Genomic DNA, 18,878 nt, shown 5'->3' with positions numbered 1-18,878 from the left:
TCTGTGCCTGGGAAGTCAATGGATCTTTAACCATGTCTTCAGGGCTTGCAGAGTCAAGTCCTGCTGTAAAAAGAACCTTGCTTTCCAGAGTTGTGAAGACGAGGCTGACTAAAGGCTACTGAATCCTACTTGTCCACGCTCGCCCTCTGTGTAATTTATAGTAATTGAAGGCCGAAGGCTCTCTCCTCTAAAACGAGCAGTTAAGAAATAATTCTCCTTTTACTGAACCAGGGTCCAGTGAGGTTTAATTAAACTATGTTTAGAGTACATGTTGAGTTTTCCAGGTGGCAGGAGAGACAAATTATTATTTATTTGGTTTTGCTCATTTTATTTGCATTTTCAGGCTTAAAGGCTAAAATGACTATGTTTTGTTCTGATTTTGCTTTCAGTAAAAGTGCTATAAATTTTCTTATTTACTCCATATGGAAGCAGACTCAATTAATATTTATTTGTCCATGGTTAATAGCTAAAATAATCTCTGAAATGCCATGGTCCTCTTTGGTTGTGTTTTGGGACAGGTGAAAAAAAATCCTAACATAACATTTAACCCTGTTTGATAACTGAAGAAATGTTGGTATTTTTTAACACTCCGTTTTAATTTCAAATTCTCACTAATGCTTTTTTAGGGACAAATCTTCTCCTGGCAAAACCTTCTTTCACCCTCATGAAAGTAAGTTGCTTTACCTTGGAAGAGAGCCAGCCTTTAAATGTATTGAGAAACCAGTTCATCTCCCTCCATGTAGTCCTTCATGCTCTTCCTCCCTTTCTCCTCTCTCCCCTAGCCATGCTCTGTGTTAAGAAGTGGGGTTGAAACAAGTCTTGTAGTGAGTCCCTTTGGCAGATTGCAGTATTTCTCCTGCCTCTTCCAGCTGATGAATCTTAGGAGTGTGGACTTTCACCTTTTTGGTAAATTGTTGATTCCTCTTGATAGCTTATGGGGGAGAAGGCTGATGACATAACAACCAATGATTTTTAGGACCATTTAGCATCTCAAAAGAAAGAGTTTCTAAGAGGGGAGACCAGTGACAGAGGTATCAGTCTATTTTTAAAGCAAAACATGGGTCAAATTCTGCTCCCACTGCACTCTGTGGCACAGCTCCCAAAGCTTGTGCTAAGAGGAAGCTCGGGCCCAGGGCATGACGAAGCCAGTGATTATACAGCACATTATGTTAAAGAAACATTAAATCAAATGCAGCTGCTTTTATATAATTCAAAGACAGAACTCAATGTTTTCTTAAATTATTTTTGGTTCCTTTTCCCCTCTCCCCTCTCTGCACACTGATTCCTTGCCTACAAAGAAAAGCTTCAAAGAACATAAGCAAATCCAACCCTTTTATTTAAGTTTTGCTTTTTTACTTTGTTTCTTTTCCGTTTAAAAAAAAAAAAAGGAGTTTCTCCTACTTGACTGTGTTGCAAAGAAATCCTGCTTTTTAGTTCCTTCTGCGATGCATTTGTGGTGTTAGGAACTCAAAAATATCTTAATAGGGGACAAGGTGGTGTCTGAACCTCAGCTTTGGAAAAGCGCCACTGTCCATTCCAGTCAAATGAGGCTTGCACTAAGTCACATCCATTCAGAAAGACTTGTTTTTAGACAAGAATCTACATGCTACTGGTTACTGGAGCCCAACCTGGCTAAAAGGTAGATCAGAAACCCGCAGTGGGTTTGATAAAAGGTACATAAAATGAGCTAAAAATTCACATGTTGTTACTAAGTGGGAAAAAGTCATCAAATGAGGAAAAAGCTTTAATGCCAACGATGAGTTGCAAAGTGCAGAATATTATATCTCCTCCTAGAGGAGAGTCTTTAGCTGAACATATTTGACTTTTTATTGAGTCATTAATGTGATTCCACAGCTAAGGGCATTTTCTTCTTGCTGCTCAGGTGCTGATTCAGCAAACTCCTTAAGCCCGCATGAAACCTGAGCATGTTTGTGGTTCTGCTGAGTTCAACTGGGGCACAATAAGATGAATAAAGTGAGATATGCCAGTGCCTTTCTGAATCAGGGCCCTATGCCAATGACAAAACTTCCAACTGCAAGATGTACCATCAGACAATTTCCACTAGAAGCTTAATTTTGGCTTGTTTTACTAAGTCAGTTGATATTTAGTTTTGCAATTGAATATAAGCAGACATTATTTTTAGCAGATTCCTGACAACCAGTGTTTGTGGAAATAACATTGATGTTATAATCCTGATAAATTTTAAGCTTTGTACACCTCTTTGCCTTACTTTACATCTCTCAAGAAAAAGCAATAGCAATCACATAAGCAAATTCCCTGCAGATCTGGAAGAAAAATGTCTCTGATGTAATTGTACTATTTTTAATTATTTGTGAGAAGTTTAGAGAGGTTCTGAGAGCATCTGAACTTGTGACTAGGTAGATAATTTTACTCATATTGAGATCCAAAATTTAGCACATGTATTTTTAAGAATCCAATTATTTTATTTAGTTCTGGGAGAAGAGGTGAGAGAAAACTGCCAAGGCAAAAAAAAAAAAAAAAAAGAAAGAAAGAATGGGAAACAAAACAACTTTTTCTATGGAATTGTTAGGGAAATCACACACTATCAGGTTGCGTACATTTATTTTCCACACATAAAGTACTTTGTCCTAGAAGAGATGTTCACAAAAGCCTCTCAATTCAGTCATTTGACAGATGAGATCTGTTCTTGATGTCAGTCACTGAGTTACAGGTCTCTTCCTCTATTCTGCTGCTGTGATTCTTATTCTGTTTATCTTTGTGCCCACACAGTACATCAGTATAAATTTATATGGGTGTATGCATATTCTATACATACAGCCTATCTTTATTATGCAGATGATAGCAGTGTTAAGCTTGCTGCAGAGGGCATCTCTTTCATATTTCAGAGGAATGCTAGCCAAGGAGATCTATTCTTGAAGCCCACAATATTAGAATAAGAATGAAACAATTTTCATAGCAATGCAGTGGGGAAAAAACAGTAAAACTCTGAGAACAATAAATGCAGGGCCTTTTTTATGAGATGCAGCAAAACAAAACCTGGTGTTGAAAACATTTAGAGCAACCTCACTGCTCAGGAATGGAGTTACTGGGGTTGATTCACAACTGCCCTGTGCTCCACACAGTCAGAGAGCAAAGTGGGTGGAAATCGTTACCGTCCTCCATCCCGGCACAGGCTCGTTCTACTCCCACCTCACTTGGTGCAAATGAGTACAAAGAACAACGCAGTGGAAACATATAACCATGGTTCTGTGCAAAACAAGATTATCCTTTTTTTTTTAACATCTTTCTACTGTTCTTTTTTGTTTGTTTGTTTTTAAATCGATGCTAGTGCTGCTATTATTATTGAATTAAAACTGACACATTCATATTATGGACTCAGGTTTCTGTTTTCCACTGCACACATAAAAGCCAAACTTATTACGGAAGTTCTGTGACCTGTGAAACTCCTGAAGTCTGTTTCTGAGGACTTTCAGTGTAGGTTTCCAACAGGTTGGACTTTCAATAACACCTATGTCTTCCATGACCTCTCTGGCACCAAGTGATTCCGAGGCCTTTCCCTCAGTCCAGACTAATTAGGGCTTTCTCATTACTCAGCTGCCTATTTTTAAAGAATTCCTCAGGATTCAATATCTTCTGAACTTCTAGTTTTTTGATGAATTTTGTTTACATCAGTCAGTAAGTTTAAAAAAAAAAAACAAAACCCAAAACCTGTGGGGGAGGAATGAATAGCAAGCAGACAATCAATCAATCAGCGTGGTTGCCTCAGGTATGTTTTCTGACAAAAACAGATTTTTAATTGGTTTTTTTTGCACACAAACCAATTTTTGAGCTTTTTATTATCATCCCCAAAGGTGAGGATTCATGTGACTTGGCCCTAGTTGCCTAATAGTTAGACATCTATTTGGAAGCTGCAACTAGAAGTCTGTGGGCAATCAAGAGAGACTTCAGGGCCTTGGGATGACTGGTTAAGGGATCAGGAGCACAAGTAGTGTTCTCCTCTATCCTTCCAGTTGCAGGGAATGACGAGGGAAGAAACAGGAAGAGCCAGCAGATCAGTACCTGGCTCCGAGCCTGGTGTCACTGGCAGAATTTGGGTTTTTTAATCATGGGTCTGTCTACACAACACCAGGCCTGCTGTCGACAGGTTACACATGTCTCAAAGGGGGAAAAGGATCTTTGCACAGGAGTTAGCAGGGCTCATTGAAAGAGATTTAAACTAGATTTGAAGGGGGAAAAGGATAAAGCCAGGCTTGCTAAAGATAAGCCTGAGGGCAGCAAGCCAATGTTTGAGGGAGGGTGTGCTAGCGAGGTCCTTTGGTCTGCTGTCTTGGTGGAGGTAGGGGATGGAGATCCACGTGGCAGCAAAGACGCAAGGGTTATGGATGTGTTAGAAATCACGGAAGCGCCTGAGAATGGTCACATAGGAATTAGGGCTTCTCCCCCCAAAAAAGTGACAGGATCAATAGCCCAACTGAAGTGCATCTACACCAACGCACACAGCATGGGCAACAAACAGGAGGAGCTGGAAGCCATTGTGCAGTAGGAAAACTATGATATAGTTGCAATCACGGAAACATGGTGGGATGACACACACATCTGGAGTGCTGCAATGGATGGCTATGAACTCTTCAGAAAGGATAGACGAGGAAGGAGAGGTGGTGGGGTAGCCCTGTATGTTAGGGAGTGTTTTGATTGTCTAGAGCTTGATGATGGTGACGATAGCGTTGAGTGTTTATGGGTAAGAATCAGGGGGAAGGCCAACAAGGCAGTTATCATGGTGGGAGTCTATTATAGACCACCCAATCAGGATGAAGAGACAGATGAAATATTCTATAAGCAGCTGGGAGAAGTCTCACAATCACTAGTCCTTGTTCTCGTGGGGGGCTTCAACTTACCAGATGTCTGCTGGAAATACAGTACAGCAGAGAGGAAACAGTCCAGGAAGCTCCTGGAGTGTGTGGAAGAGAACTTCCTGACCCAGCTGGTGAGTGAGCCAACTAGGGAAGATGCCCCGCTGGACCTGTTGTTTGTGAACAGAGAAGGACTTGTGGGTGATGTGACGGTTGGAGGCCGTCCTGGGCATAGTGATCACAAAATAAGAGGTTTTGATTCTTGGAGAAGTAAGGAGGGGGTCAGCAGAACGGCTACTTTGGACTTCTGGAGGGCAGACTTTGGCCTGTTTAGGAGACTGGTGGAGAGAGTCCCTTGGGAAGCAGTCCTGAAGGGCAAAGGAGTCCAGGAAGGCTGGTCATTCTTCAAGAAGAAAATCTTAAAGGCACAGGAGTAGGCCATCCCTATGTGCAGAAAGACGAGCTGGCAGGGAAGAAGACCAGCCTGGCTGAACAGAGAGCTTTGGCTGGAACTCAGAAAAAAAAGGAGAGTTCATGACCTTTGGAAGAAGGGGCAGGCAACTCAGGAGGACTACAAAGATGTCGTGAGGTTATGCAGGGAGAAAATTAGAAGGGCCGAAGCCCAACTAGAACTTAATCTGGCTACTGCTGTAAAAGACAATAAGAAATGGTTCTATAAATACATTTGCAACAAAAGGAGGGCTAAGGAGAATCTCCATCCTTTATTGGACATGGGGAGAAACACAGCGACAAGGGATGAGGAAAAGGCTGAGGTACTTAATGCCTTCTTTGCCTCAGTCTTTAACAGTAAGACCAGTTGTTCTCCGGGTACTCAGTCCCCCGAGCTGGAAGTCAGGCAGGGGAGGAGAATGAAGCCCCCATAATCCAAGGGGAAATGGCTAGTGACCTGCTATGCCACTTAGACACCCATAGGTCTATGGGGCTGGATGGGATCCACCCAAGGGTACTGAGAGAGCTGGCAGAAGTGCTCACCAAGCCACCTTCAATCCTTGATCAGCAGTCCTGGCTAACCGGGGAGGTCCCAGTTGACTGGAAGTTAGCAAATGTGATGCCCATCTACAAGAAGGGCTGGAAGGAGGATCCGGGGACCTACAGGCCTGTCTGTCTGACCTTGGTGCCGGGGAAGGTTATGAAGCAGATCAACTTGAGTGCCATTATGCAGCATGTACAGGACAACCAGGTGATCAGGCCCAGTCAGCATGGGTTTATGAAAGGCAGGTGCTACTTGACTAACCTGATCTCCTTCTACAACAAGGTGACCTGCTTAGTGGATGAGGGAGAGGCTGTGGATGTTGTCTACCTAGACTTTAGTAAAGCCTTTGACACAGTTTCCCACAGCATTTTCCTGGAGAAACTGACTGCTCATGACTTGGACAGTCGTACGCTTTGCTAGATAAACTGGCTGGCTGACTGGGCCCAAAGAATTGTGGTGAATGGAATTAAATCCAGTTGGCGGCCGGTCACAAGTGGTGTCCCCCAGTGCTCAGTATTGGATCCAGTTCTGTTTAATATCTTTATCAATGATCTGGACAAAGGGATCGAGTGCACCCTCAGTAAGTTTGCAGATGACACCAAGCTGTGCGAGAGTGTTGATCTGCTTGAGGGTAGGAAGGCTCTACAGAGGGATCTGGACAGGCTGGATCGATGGGCTGAGGTCAATTGCATGAGGTTCAACAAGGCCAAGTGCAAGGTCCTGCACTTGGGTCACAACAACCCCATGCAACGCTACAGGCTTGGGGAAGAGTGGCTGGAAAGCTGCCTGGCAGAAAAGGACCTGGGAGTGTTGGTTGATAGCCAGCTGAATATGAGCCGGCAGTGTGCCCAGGTGGCCAAGAAGGCCAATAGCATCCTGGTTTGTATCAGGAATAGTGTGGCTAGCAGGACTAGGGAAGTGATTGTCCCCCTGTACTCGGCACTGGTGAGGCCGCACCTCGAATCCTGTGTTCAGTTTTGGACCTCTCACTACAATAGTGACATTGAGGAGCTGGAGCGTGTCCAGAGAAGGGCAACGAAGCTGGTGCAGGGTCTGGAGCACAAGGCTGATGGGGAGCGGCTGAGGGAGCTGGGGTTGTTTAGCCTGGAGAAAAGGAGGCTGAGGGGAGACCTTATCGCTGTCTAGAACTGCCTGAAAGGAGGTTGTAGAGAGGTGGGGGTCGGTCTCTTCTCCCAGGTAACAAGTGATAGGACAAGAGGAAATGGCCTCAAGTTGCGCCAGGGGAAGTTTAGATTGGATATTAGGAAAAATTTCTTCACCGAAAGGGTTGTCAGGCATTGGAACAGGCTGCCCAGGGAAGGGGTTGAGTCACCATCCCTGGAGGTATTTAAAAGACATGTAGATGTGGTCTTTAGGGACATGGCTTAGTGGTGGACTTGGCAGTGCTAGGTTAATGGTTGGACTCGATGATCTTAAGGGTCTTTTCCAACCTAAACAATTCTATGATTCTATGATTCTATCTAAGGTGAATGGACATGCATGGAGAGAAGGTGTAAGTACCACTTAGTCCTGAAATAGATACCTCAGGCAAACAACATGACTTGACATTCTGGGGTAGTTCTGTCCCTCTCCATTTCCTACCAAGGAAACTCTTAAGTCTTGTTTACAGTAAATGTCTAACTCTTAGACGAGAATGGTTAGGTGGGGTTTATCTGGTTCCTGGAGAATAACGTAGGAAACCACTATGAGTCACAGCAAGGATATTCTGTATCTCCTGCAATACAGATCTGATGGCTCTTCTGAGATGATTTTTCAAGAGTTCAGTGGTACCTTGCTCTTACTTCGGCTAGCGTGAACAGTGGTACTTGGTGACCCCAAAATCAAATCCACTAGCACCTTTGAGATCCCTACTGTAAGCCAAACTCTTTGCTCAGTTGAATGAGGACTGAACTACTTCTCAAGTTCTGTGCAACGTCAACTTAAACTCTAATGGCACAGTACAGCTCTCAATTACAAGATAAACCAAAGTGCCCTAAATCAAATTATCAACCACCAGCTGCTAGGTTTGCTCATTCAGTCTGCAGCTATGTACAAGCACAAGGTGTTTCATTAAACCTCTGAAATGGTTATTACTTTCCCTAGGGTCTTGCTTTTGAGATCTTGGTACCCGTGACATTGGAAAAGTCAAGACAAGATTATGATAAGTTCTTGTGAAACAGATGAAATAGAAACCACAACAGAGCTCCCTAGACCTAGATTTTGAGGAGATTCAACCAAGTGCTACTCACATGCAGTTCATAAATACAGTGGGACAGTTAGTGAACCTACGCTGGGGTTACTTTTTTGGTTTTGTTTTGTTTTGTTTTTTCTTCTGAAGCAACCCAGCTAATATGACTGTAAGAAACTATTGAGATAGACAGGAGTGCTGCAATGCTCAGTGCTTGCTGAAGGCTGGGTCCTAATTCTAGCACAAACAGTGTCTACCCACAGCTATTGAAACATAGCTGGCCTTGGAGTGGACTCACCAATGTCCACAGAAAATATTGCACAAAATTTTCTTTTAGTTCTTGCAAACTATGCACAGTGAAACCTCAGATAATAAAAAAAACAAAGGATTGCAAACTGTGGTGCTTAACAGAACAGCCTTTGATTTTGATTGCACCTACAAATGTCAAAAGGGAGCTGGAAAACTGTCCTTATTTTTTTGGCTTTTTTTCATTAAAAAAAAATCTCTAATAAATTAACAATGCAAAAATTCCAATTTGTGAATGATAATGTGCAGAAAAGAGCTGCTGAGAAAGGATTTTAAAAGCTGTGCTACTGCAAATCATTGCAGTGTAAGACTTACTTCTACATAGATAATATATCCCCAAATGCCTTTGAAATTCTGCAATAAGTGAGAGGAATATAAAATGAAGGGTATGAAATACTGTAAGCAAACTGCTTCTTAACATCTCTATCAAGGCAATACATTTTAACTTGGTGCGTTAAAAATGCAAACAAAACCTTTAACTCCTAAGATCAATTGCAAGCATAGACAGACTCCAGGTTTAGGAAGAACATTCTGTCTTGTCAAGCTCACCTTATCATCATGGAAGAATAAACAACGTAATTATTCTCACCTTTTTGTTTGTTTTCTAATTGGATCATTTATTACTTTCAGGAAATTCAAATCAACATCAGATTAATAGCACAAGGCTTCTGAAATATTGATTTGGTTATAGAAATGTCAAAGCTGGCAGGTAAGCTGTCTTGTTGCCTCAGGAGTCTTTTGCATTAGCAGAAATTATGGAAAAGGCCTTTAGAATTGAGTAAGTTTAACAATTTGTTTCTGTGTTATGCATGGTTAAAAACTCTGTTATTTTACCGATATTTTAGCTCCATTTATCAGCCTACAGTTTATAACACTGGTGTGTTTGAATCAAATTCACAAAGGAAAGGATTGTAACCATTCTGTTTTGCAGAATGTATTCTGCTTCTAGGTTGGCTACAACAGGTTTTTGGATGACTGTTAACACAATTTTTCTGGTTAGTTACCAAATATCTACCAACGTAAACCATGGGTGACCCTGAAATGGCTCCTCTGCATTCCCTGTAAGTTCTCAAGCGCTCAAAGTGTATCATATTTACCACCGAATAAAGGTTGTGCTCTCTGCTGCTCAGCAATGCATGTTTCTGCTGTTCCTTCACCAAAAATGCAAAGCAAGACCTAAAACATAATTATCTCAAACATGTACATTAGGAAATTTAGTTTAACTCTCTATCTTATGATGTTGAGGAATTTTACTCACAGATTCATAACCTCATTTTGTGAGTCAAATTCATCCTACTAGTTAGGATATGGTATCTCTTCCAGCCATGCGTATACTGCCGTTTATGCATTTTGTGAGTGTTAAAGGGACTGATTTTCTATATTCAGAAAAAAACCTCGGACAACAAGGAGTTTGGCACTTGATTGAAAATCTCACTGAAGTCACTGGAAAAAAACAGTTGAAATCAGCCATCACCCTAATAACCTGTCATGACATAAAGCAAAATCTTGCCACAACTTATGACGTTCCTACACATAAGAAGTTCCCATCGGCACGAAGTGTGGTGGTGCATGGAAGTGGCTTTCCGTTTGATAAGCTTTATCTCTGCCCTAGACAGGAAGAAGCTGTTGGGGGGGCGACTGGGTGTGCACATGTACACTGTGCTAGTCACCCTGGATGCCCTTTAAAACCAGCAAAGGGAAATGGGAGCTTTTAGGGCTTGGTTCATCTGACTTCATTTAGAAGTTCACTTTTAAAAAACAAGATTGACTATGCTGGAGAAGAGGTCATTTATCTTCATAGTCTATACTGGCAGAATAATTTGGAAGTAGGTACCCATAGAGGGGGCTGGCCACAAGATAATCCCATGAGCTATCAAATATTCCCTAAAACAAAGTAGTGTTACATAGCAGAGTCCCAGAAGAACTGCAGGGAGATAAGGAAAAATAGAAATAAAAGAAAGAGTATTCTGCTCTTTTTTTTTTCTTTTTGTGTGTGTGTGTGTGTGTGAAGAGTGATGCTTTAGAATTAGTGATAAATCAGGAAGATCAGAATTTTTTCTTTCTCTTCCTTTCCTCATTACATACATATGCAATTCTTAAAGACTGTGAAGTTTTACGAGATAACAAGCAGAGGAACCAAAAGAGAAAGTAATGGTTCATGTATATACTTCTCCTTAGAGCCTCTATTAGAATTACGTATTTGAAAATAGTGAATGAAAATATAATCCAATCCTTACAATCCAAACCTTATTAAATTTTGCATTTTTCTCCTTTCTCAAAACAAGAACAAATATTGTTCAAAAAATTGTTCAAACTTAGCATTTCCGATGGAAAGAGGAAAACGTACAAAGAGCTTTACAGCTTCACTGAATTTAAGAAAAAAATATTTGGTTGTTCTTAGTGATTTATCACTTATAAAAACTTTCAGAAATGAGTTATTTTGTATATAACAGTATACTGTATATAACAGTATATACTGTATATAACAGTATATTTTGTATGAAAATATTTTCTGTGGGGTAACGTGAAAATATTTCTCAGGCAAAATATCTCATCATTCCGAGGTATACAGGACCATTTGTAATTAGGACATTAAATGTTATTAGACAGGAATAGGAATGTTATCAGTGTGTTTCACTTTAAAAAAAGCACGCCAAAACATCAAAAATAAAAAACCAAAAGAAAACGAAACAAAACCAAACAACTGTAGGAAAAGAAGCTGTAGAAAAATACATTAAAAACCAGCAAACAAATTACAGATTATCCATGGGGTTTTTTTAGAGGAAATTAAATGAAAAATGGAGAGTTTGTCGTATAGTAAGGATAGTAAGGAAAGTAGTAAGAAGTATAGGTAAGATAAGATAGTAAGTATAGGTAAGATAAGATAGTAAGGATAGGTAAGATAAGATAGTAAGGAAAGATAGGTAAGATAGGTAAGGAAAGATAGGTAAGATAAGATAGTAAGGAAAGTACTGTCCACAGATAGTAAGGAAAGACAAGCTGATCGGAGAAATCATAAATAAAACTATGGGATAGCATCCCAAAAGCCAGTGCTTTTATATGCTAAGATAAAATTCTGCAATAATCTCTGTAAGTATACAAATGATTTTTAAACCAAGCATGACAACAGAACTACCCCTGAGTGTCTGGACAGTATTGCAAGAAAGGGACAAATTTTGTGAAGTACTAAACCTCTGTTGCTGCAAGCACAAATACATACAACAGTAAATGTCTATAAAGAATTTGTCATCTCTTTAAAGAACAAGATTCATATGTTTATGTAATTGTTCTGTTACTTTGACAGATCAAGGCCAGAGTTTTCAGTCCTGGTCAGGAAACAGCGTCTAGAATATATTCTAGTGCTGATGAGATTCATTAGGGTTTTATGTCACATTTAGATCCATGATAAGAAATCCCCCTAAACGTAACAAGAATGAGGATTGATTCTTTGCTTTAGCTTTTATTCAGTTACTTGTCTAAATGACAACCAAGAACCCTGAGCACAGGTGGGACCTGCTGCAGTTTAGTTATTAAAGCCAAAGATTAGTAGGCATATCACCTTGATTTTAATCCTTGTTTTTTTCTGATTCACAGTAACCTTAGGCAAAACGTATTCTTTTTCCTTTATTCACCTGCAAAACAGGTTGTAATAATTCTGAGCTGCCTCCGGGTTGCTGCCTCGTAATTTTTTTTAAGTGTAATAAATACTTTAAAAATGCTTTCAGATGATGACTGAAAAGCACGATACTACAAAGTACTATCACCATCATGACCTGCAGAGCTTTGTCTAGCAACTGAACAAGCCCTTAATGACAAAGAAAGCTTGTATGTATAATATAATCTCTGACTTGTTGTAAACTGGTGCTGTTCACCGATACATACTCTTGGAAGCCAGTTTATCCCAAGTGAGAATGTGGCCCAAATCCTTTTATTCTCCGAAATTTGAGCCTGTGGTGAATCTTCAATAGCCCCGGTGGCTGTCCTGTTTATTTAACAGCTGCATACAACTGAGCGTGAAACTCGGCATCGCAGTGCCAAGCCGCGATCGCTCCCCTTTCCAGCACGGCCCAAAGGGTCAGTATCTCATGAAGGTAGGATTGCATTTTGCCAGGGCACGCCAGGATGTGGACGTGGACTTTTCTGAACCCACACGGTGATCAATTTATGCTCTGAAATGTTAAAATAACTAAGTACAGCATAAAAACAGCGACCGATTTGTGGCCTGCGTCTGGCAACCACATTTTTTCCCTATGCAAATCAAACCACGCACAGTGCAAAGGCCCTTCTGGTCCACTTTATTACAGGAAGGAAAAACCCACTTTTTACCAGCATTGGTCGGAAAAAAATGAAATATTCAAATTTCATCCAAAAAAAAATAATCGGCACTGTGTTTCACAGAATTTCTTTTTGCCCTTTTCAAAGTATTCCTTTAAATAGATCTTTCCTTTTCTGCATGCTTTTTCCTGTATAATAGTTCTTTTATTCACTCTCTTTTTCCATATGCATCTTTTGTTCTAAGCAGAGAGAAAGCATTTATTAAACAAAGCAGACTTGGTCTTAATTCACTTAAGGTCTTGCTCTTCCTCCTCATTACAAGCTAAGTTAAACAATATTATTAAAGCATTTTCTTAATGTTTTTGAACTTACCTTAATTTTCCTTTTTCCCTCCACTAATGGGAAATGCTGTTACTCATTCACAGTTCATCTGCCTAATAGAAACTAGCTTCTGACAATTAAAGTGCTAGCATGTAAATTCTTGTATGACATGCCCCTATCTGAAGATTAATTTGTGCAATTCATGACTGATGAGATGCATTATTATCTGCAAACTTATCACCTCTCTTACCCAAGTTCCAGCTCAATCTGATCTTTGTTAAGACTTAATGAGAAGAAATGCAGTTCTTAAGAACAATGGAAAAAAGGTGCAAAATGCAATACATTTTGTTTAAATCATTTTTAGAGATACTGGCTGTGGGTGTTAGTATAGTTATGAATCGTTTTATAACCAAACTTGAAACAAAACAAAACAAATAAAAAAAAACCAGAACGGCCACTTGTTCATAGAAAACTAACAGTCTGTCAAAATGTTTCCCAGCTTAGCACCAAACAGGGGAAAAAATGGAGCTTCAAAGGATTTGAAATGGTAAAATTATAATTAGGGAACATAAAGTCAAGCAAACAATCACTGCCATTTGGAGAGGGGTTACTTTCATTTTCAAGAAAATTGATCCATTCGGTCAATCTCCTTTGGGGATTGTCATGAAAGCTTTCCACAGAAAACACCTTATCTTCAGCAGTTTCTTGTAAGAAAACTAAAGATGATTCTTTATTAGCAAAACTGATACCCTATGGGATCTTGGGGTTTGTCTGAATGACTTGCTATAGCTGGTGGGTTTTAAGAGTACGGCTACTCATCCAGAGCTGCCACAAAGGCTGGTCCTAAGCAGATTTGACCATGGTCAGGCAGAGTAATAGAGTCAAGATTAGCAGTCCAACCCTGGTTGTCATGGTCCATGGTCAATGTTACAGTCCAAGCAACATGCACAACATCATTTAGTATTTTGTGCTTTCTGTCCCAGCCTTGCATTTAGCAGTGGAGGCCTCATCTTGCAGCTGGCGAGTGTTGCATGAACATGGTGGCAGTTGAGAGATCTGAATTCCAGTTCCACATCTTCTATGGACCTACCTTGAATGGTGGTTACTTCCTCTCTTTCTGCCTCTATTTCCCCTCCCATCCTTCATCTGCCTTGTCGATTTAGGCTGCAATCATCTCTATGTTTTTTCAGTGTGAGGTGCTGATCTCTAGAGAGCTTCTCAGTATTATTACAATAAAACCAAATCACTGTGTCTGGGAGACAGCAGGGATTGAAATCTGGTCTCACATGCACTGATAAATGCCGACATAGTCATCTGTATTGCAGTGGCATATCCAACTAGACTTGAGCTTCTCTTACTAAGCACTGTAGTAGGGTGATATATTCTTCTGTCAAAGAACTGTTCTGTTTTTGGATAGAGCAAAACCTCCAGTTTCTGTGGTACAGACATAGTCTCAGGACACGTGATTTCTATAGCTCTTTAACCCAACCGTCTTGACCACAGAAGTGAAGAATGGCTAGAATGAGCAAAAGCTTAAAGCAAACAGCAGAAGGAATCTGAAGACTGCTCAGTGGGGGTGTTGAGGACAGATTGAGGGCTTGCTGAGAAAAAAAATCCAAACCAAGAGCCTTTACATGACTTTCAGGGAGCTTTGGAGGAAGCCCTCAAACAACTCTGCTACTTAGTTCTGCTTTAATTCTTGCTTCAATGTGGAAAATTCCTCTGTAACTTACAAACAGCACTGCCAAGGGCAACAGTTCATGTTTAATATCACAGGAGAGTGAAAGGGCTGGGAGGGGAAGAGAAGCCTAAAACTTCTCAAAGAGTCTTGCAATGTCTTTTTCTTCCTGTGCTGTGCATTGATCTCCTTTGCTTAGATTAAAACCTCCAGCTTCTGAAAGACACCCACAACTGACACCTATCCCACTAGACTGAAAACCATTTGAAAATGATGCTGCACTGTGGTTTTTTTACAGTCACGCAGTGATCAGAGTGGAATAGATTTAAGACAAGGTTATTTACATCAAAAAAATTTGATTGCTTGTCTAATAGCAAAACATTGTTATATGCCATTAAATGATAAGGACGGAATATGGCACAAGGATATCTGTTCATTTCATAACACTAAACACATTTCTTATCCTTCTGACTTTACAGTAATTTAACTTTGCAAAGTTATACTCAGATCCTGCTAGTTTTAAATGCTTCTGTACATGCATATACAATTCATACCACGATATCCATTCTCAAAATAACTGTCAATCCCCCCTGCTTTAAAAAAGACACAGTATATTTCCCTGAAATGCTCTATACTGCAGCACTAGAGCAAAAGACTGTTAAAGAATTTAAAAACAATGATGTGGACTATTATTGCCTTGCATGGTAGAATCGTCATTTATCAAAATCTCATTTAGCAAATTGCATTTTAAAAGAGATCCTGCACGGCACAGGTTTGAGGCTTTAGCTTGTTTGGGAAGGGGGGAGTCTGAAGTCTTTTCCTTCTTCTCTTTTTCATATTTCATGTCTAGGGACATGAGTAATGTCCCTGGATATCAGAAAAATGAACATTGCATTCAGCCCTGGTTCAGCCTGGTTGAGTGAGAAAATACAACGCTGAATCCTAAAAAGCAGTGTCGTGTTCATAATCTACTTAGTAACCCTCAGGCTGAGATTCAGTTCGCTTGGGTTTCGGCACTCAGGGAGTCACCTTGATCAGGATCCTGGTTGCTGATGGCTCCCCCTGTAGTCAATGGGGAAAGATAAGCTCTTAGGGAGGCTGACTTACATGGTAGGAGGCCTGAATCACCCTGGGGGGTCACATCAGTCATGTGGAAGAACCCATGCCCAAGAGGAGTGCTGCTGTGAGCCACCCCTTGTATGTAAAATTCCGGGAGTGAAATGAATTTTGGTAGAAAAATCCTTCCTTCTCCCTCCCTTCTTTAATGAGGAAATATGTTTGGTTTTGAAGGGCAAAACAGTAATAGTTGTTGTGCAGTGAGCAAAGACTGGGGAAATGAAGCCGACGTACTTCAGAGTGCTCTTTCATGGCAGGAAAGGGAAATGGGTTTAAGATCATACAGCAGTAACAGTAGGCTTGCTCACCTTTCACTTCAAAGGTTCACTCTCTAATCTTCTGGTCCTTTTTGGGTAGTAGGATGGATTTATGGGTTATGGCATTTTCTTGACTATATTTAAAATTGCCTTCCTTACAGACTATACTGGCTAACACCAGCCATGATCTACAACCCACTTTCTGTAGTACTCTGTGCCAAGTTTTCTTGAGGTGGCACAAATATAACCCACGGTACAAAGCACAGGAAACTTCTAAGACAGTCTGAGAAAAAAAAAATAAAATAAGTGCATTAATATCAAACCTTTTGCTTTCACTGGAAAATGCTATTGCAGGAGTGATCTGGGTCAATGAAGATCTGATTATAGTCTTCAAATATCGTCTCTACTAATAGCAGCGATTCCCTGAAACTCTGAGGGTTTGGTGGTCCTGGACAGGAGACCATGAGTCAAATCCTGGGGACAATTTTTTTTCCTAGTCCTTTTTTGATGTACACTGACTCAGAAATGTATTTGAATTGCTACATTTTAGCATAAATTATAATTTGATTCATTCATGTGTGGAGTCTGGCAATATTAATTTCTGGACTGTTTTCAGCTTCAGTGGCAAAATATCAAGAAAAGTAGGAAGAAGTGGTATTATACTACCGAGGTCAACTAGCCCTGAAGATTTCTCTTCATATCTCTTAAACAAGCCAGTGTTGTTCAATCTTAGCTGAAATCCACCTGGAAAACAGAAATTTAACAGGAGCGGTCACTACTGTTTATCCTGGCTTGGTGAAGAACAGCTGAGGAGTCTGAGGTGAAATAGTAAACGCTACAGAGCAGTGGATGATCCCAGCAATAGATTATCAGCTGGTCACATCCTCCAATGAACCCACAATGATCTGCAAAATGGATCTGTCCTGAATGTCTACCTGAGATTGCAGCTTAGTATAGCAACAGCCTCATGAAAACCAAAAGCTTGGGTGCAGGCATCACTGTAAACCTCCGTGCTTTTGTCACCTCAGGATTAGGACACTCCATACACCTTTGGGTTAATTTTAGCAAAACTGATATAAGATGAAGATCTTGTCATATTTTGTTTTTTCAACAAATATGGGCCAAATTCTAGAAGGCACTGTGTGTGGAAGGCACTTTTCTCTTCAGCTGAAGAGAAAAATAATGGGGAATAGCAATATTGTTGAAGAGAAGTAATATATTTCTGTGCAGTCCTTAACGGTTTGATTTTCCTGGACATAAGCAGAACATAATCCACAATTAATAACAGACTGTGGATACTTCAGGGAGAGATTTTCTGGATTCTGCCAGGGTTGGGACACACATCCATGCTGGGTTAGCAACATACATACAAAGGCCCCATTTTAAAAGTTCTTTCGTTTTGAAAGGCTCTAAGATACTTTTCCCATTGCTCATTAAGATGAGCAATTAAAGAATCCGGTAAATTCTTTTGACTCTTACTGGACATGTCAACTTCACTGACTAATTTAAAGAGCCAGGAAGAGCCCCAAAGAGTCAGGTGGGGGAAAAAAAAGGACAATTCTGTTCTCATTGCATGTACAGATGCTTACAAATAAAGAAGACTTTGTAAACTACGGTTTTATAAGGCTTGACTGAAATCTAGGGTACCATCAAGTTTGCCATCCTCTATTTTGCCTGTCTAATGACTGTAACGTGTTCAGGGAAAAAAAATAGAGAAACAGATAAACAGATAAAATAGGTCTTTTCCATCTCTCTCAATTCTCTGTTCTTTGAAGTCATGCACACAGTCACATGGTAATGTCATTTTAATAACACTAGCTTTTTTGTCAAAATCACTACCTTCATCACTGTTGACCGCAAGCGCAGCAGTATGTGGTAGCCTTGTGTTAAATACTGATAATCTACTGGGTTGCCTTTTCATTTCCAGGGTGCATCCTCTGTTAGGCAAACAAGGCAACATCAAAATGGTTAATAAGAAAACATTTTGCAGAGACCTTAACAGGCAGGGGGTTTACATATTGGTTAGAAATGTTCATGGCAAAATCAAGCTGAGCACAAGTCACTAGCCATGGTTGAGGAGCAACACACTGGGCTCTGCCAGCGAGCAGTGCCAGGGTACTGGAGTGTGCACAGCGAATTGTCAAACACGTTCTGGGAAATGTGAAAGAAAAAGACTGGATTCTGCCCCATGTACCACCAGGCCAATTAATCAGAGACTGCTTGACAAGTCATGAAAAACAGATTCTGTGACATGGAGGGGAAAAAAAAAATAATCAGAATCTGTCATTGTGCCAAATCAATCAGAATTTGTAGGCTGGATCCTGAAACTCACTTGGCTATATGTTAAAAAAAAAAAGGGATAAAACTTTGGACTCTGCCAGTATGCTAATTCATTGGTCAGAACTGATAAAAATGGGTAAATCATGTGAATATAAGTTGTGGTATCCAAACGTGGGACTTAAGATTGAAATCTGATACTGTGTAATTCATAAGCATTGACATGCTTTAAGGTACACAAGGATTTCTTTCATATTTATCAAACACCAAAAGAATGCATTGTAATGAGCTGCTGTTATCAGACCTATGGCTTCTGAAAATTGCTGATGTTAAGAATTTTGATCAGCATATCTGCCTCCAGTGCAAAAGAGATATATTCCTCTTCTTCTGGTTCTGCACAAAATCATAGAAGGCAGTAGTTTCATACTGATTTACTAGACATAAATAAGTTTATTTGTAATTCTGTATCTATCCTGAAAAAAAAAAAAAAAAGAAAAAAAAAGTTGAAATGTCAAGCACTGAGAAGCTAGAAATTCTAGAATTTCAGGTTGAATTTTCAAAATTAACTCCATCTCAAAATTCAGTTTCCCTTTTTACTGCTCGTTGTTTGTCAGTTAATACAACAACAAGAATA

The sequence above is a fragment of the Mycteria americana genome, chromosome 1 (assembly GCF_035582795.1).
Source record: "Mycteria americana isolate JAX WOST 10 ecotype Jacksonville Zoo and Gardens chromosome 1, USCA_MyAme_1.0, whole genome shotgun sequence".
In the NCBI taxonomy this organism is placed as follows: Eukaryota; Metazoa; Chordata; class Aves; order Ciconiiformes; family Ciconiidae; genus Mycteria; species Mycteria americana.
The sequence above is the reverse complement of the archived record's forward strand: the minus strand, read 5'-3'. Positions refer to the sequence as shown.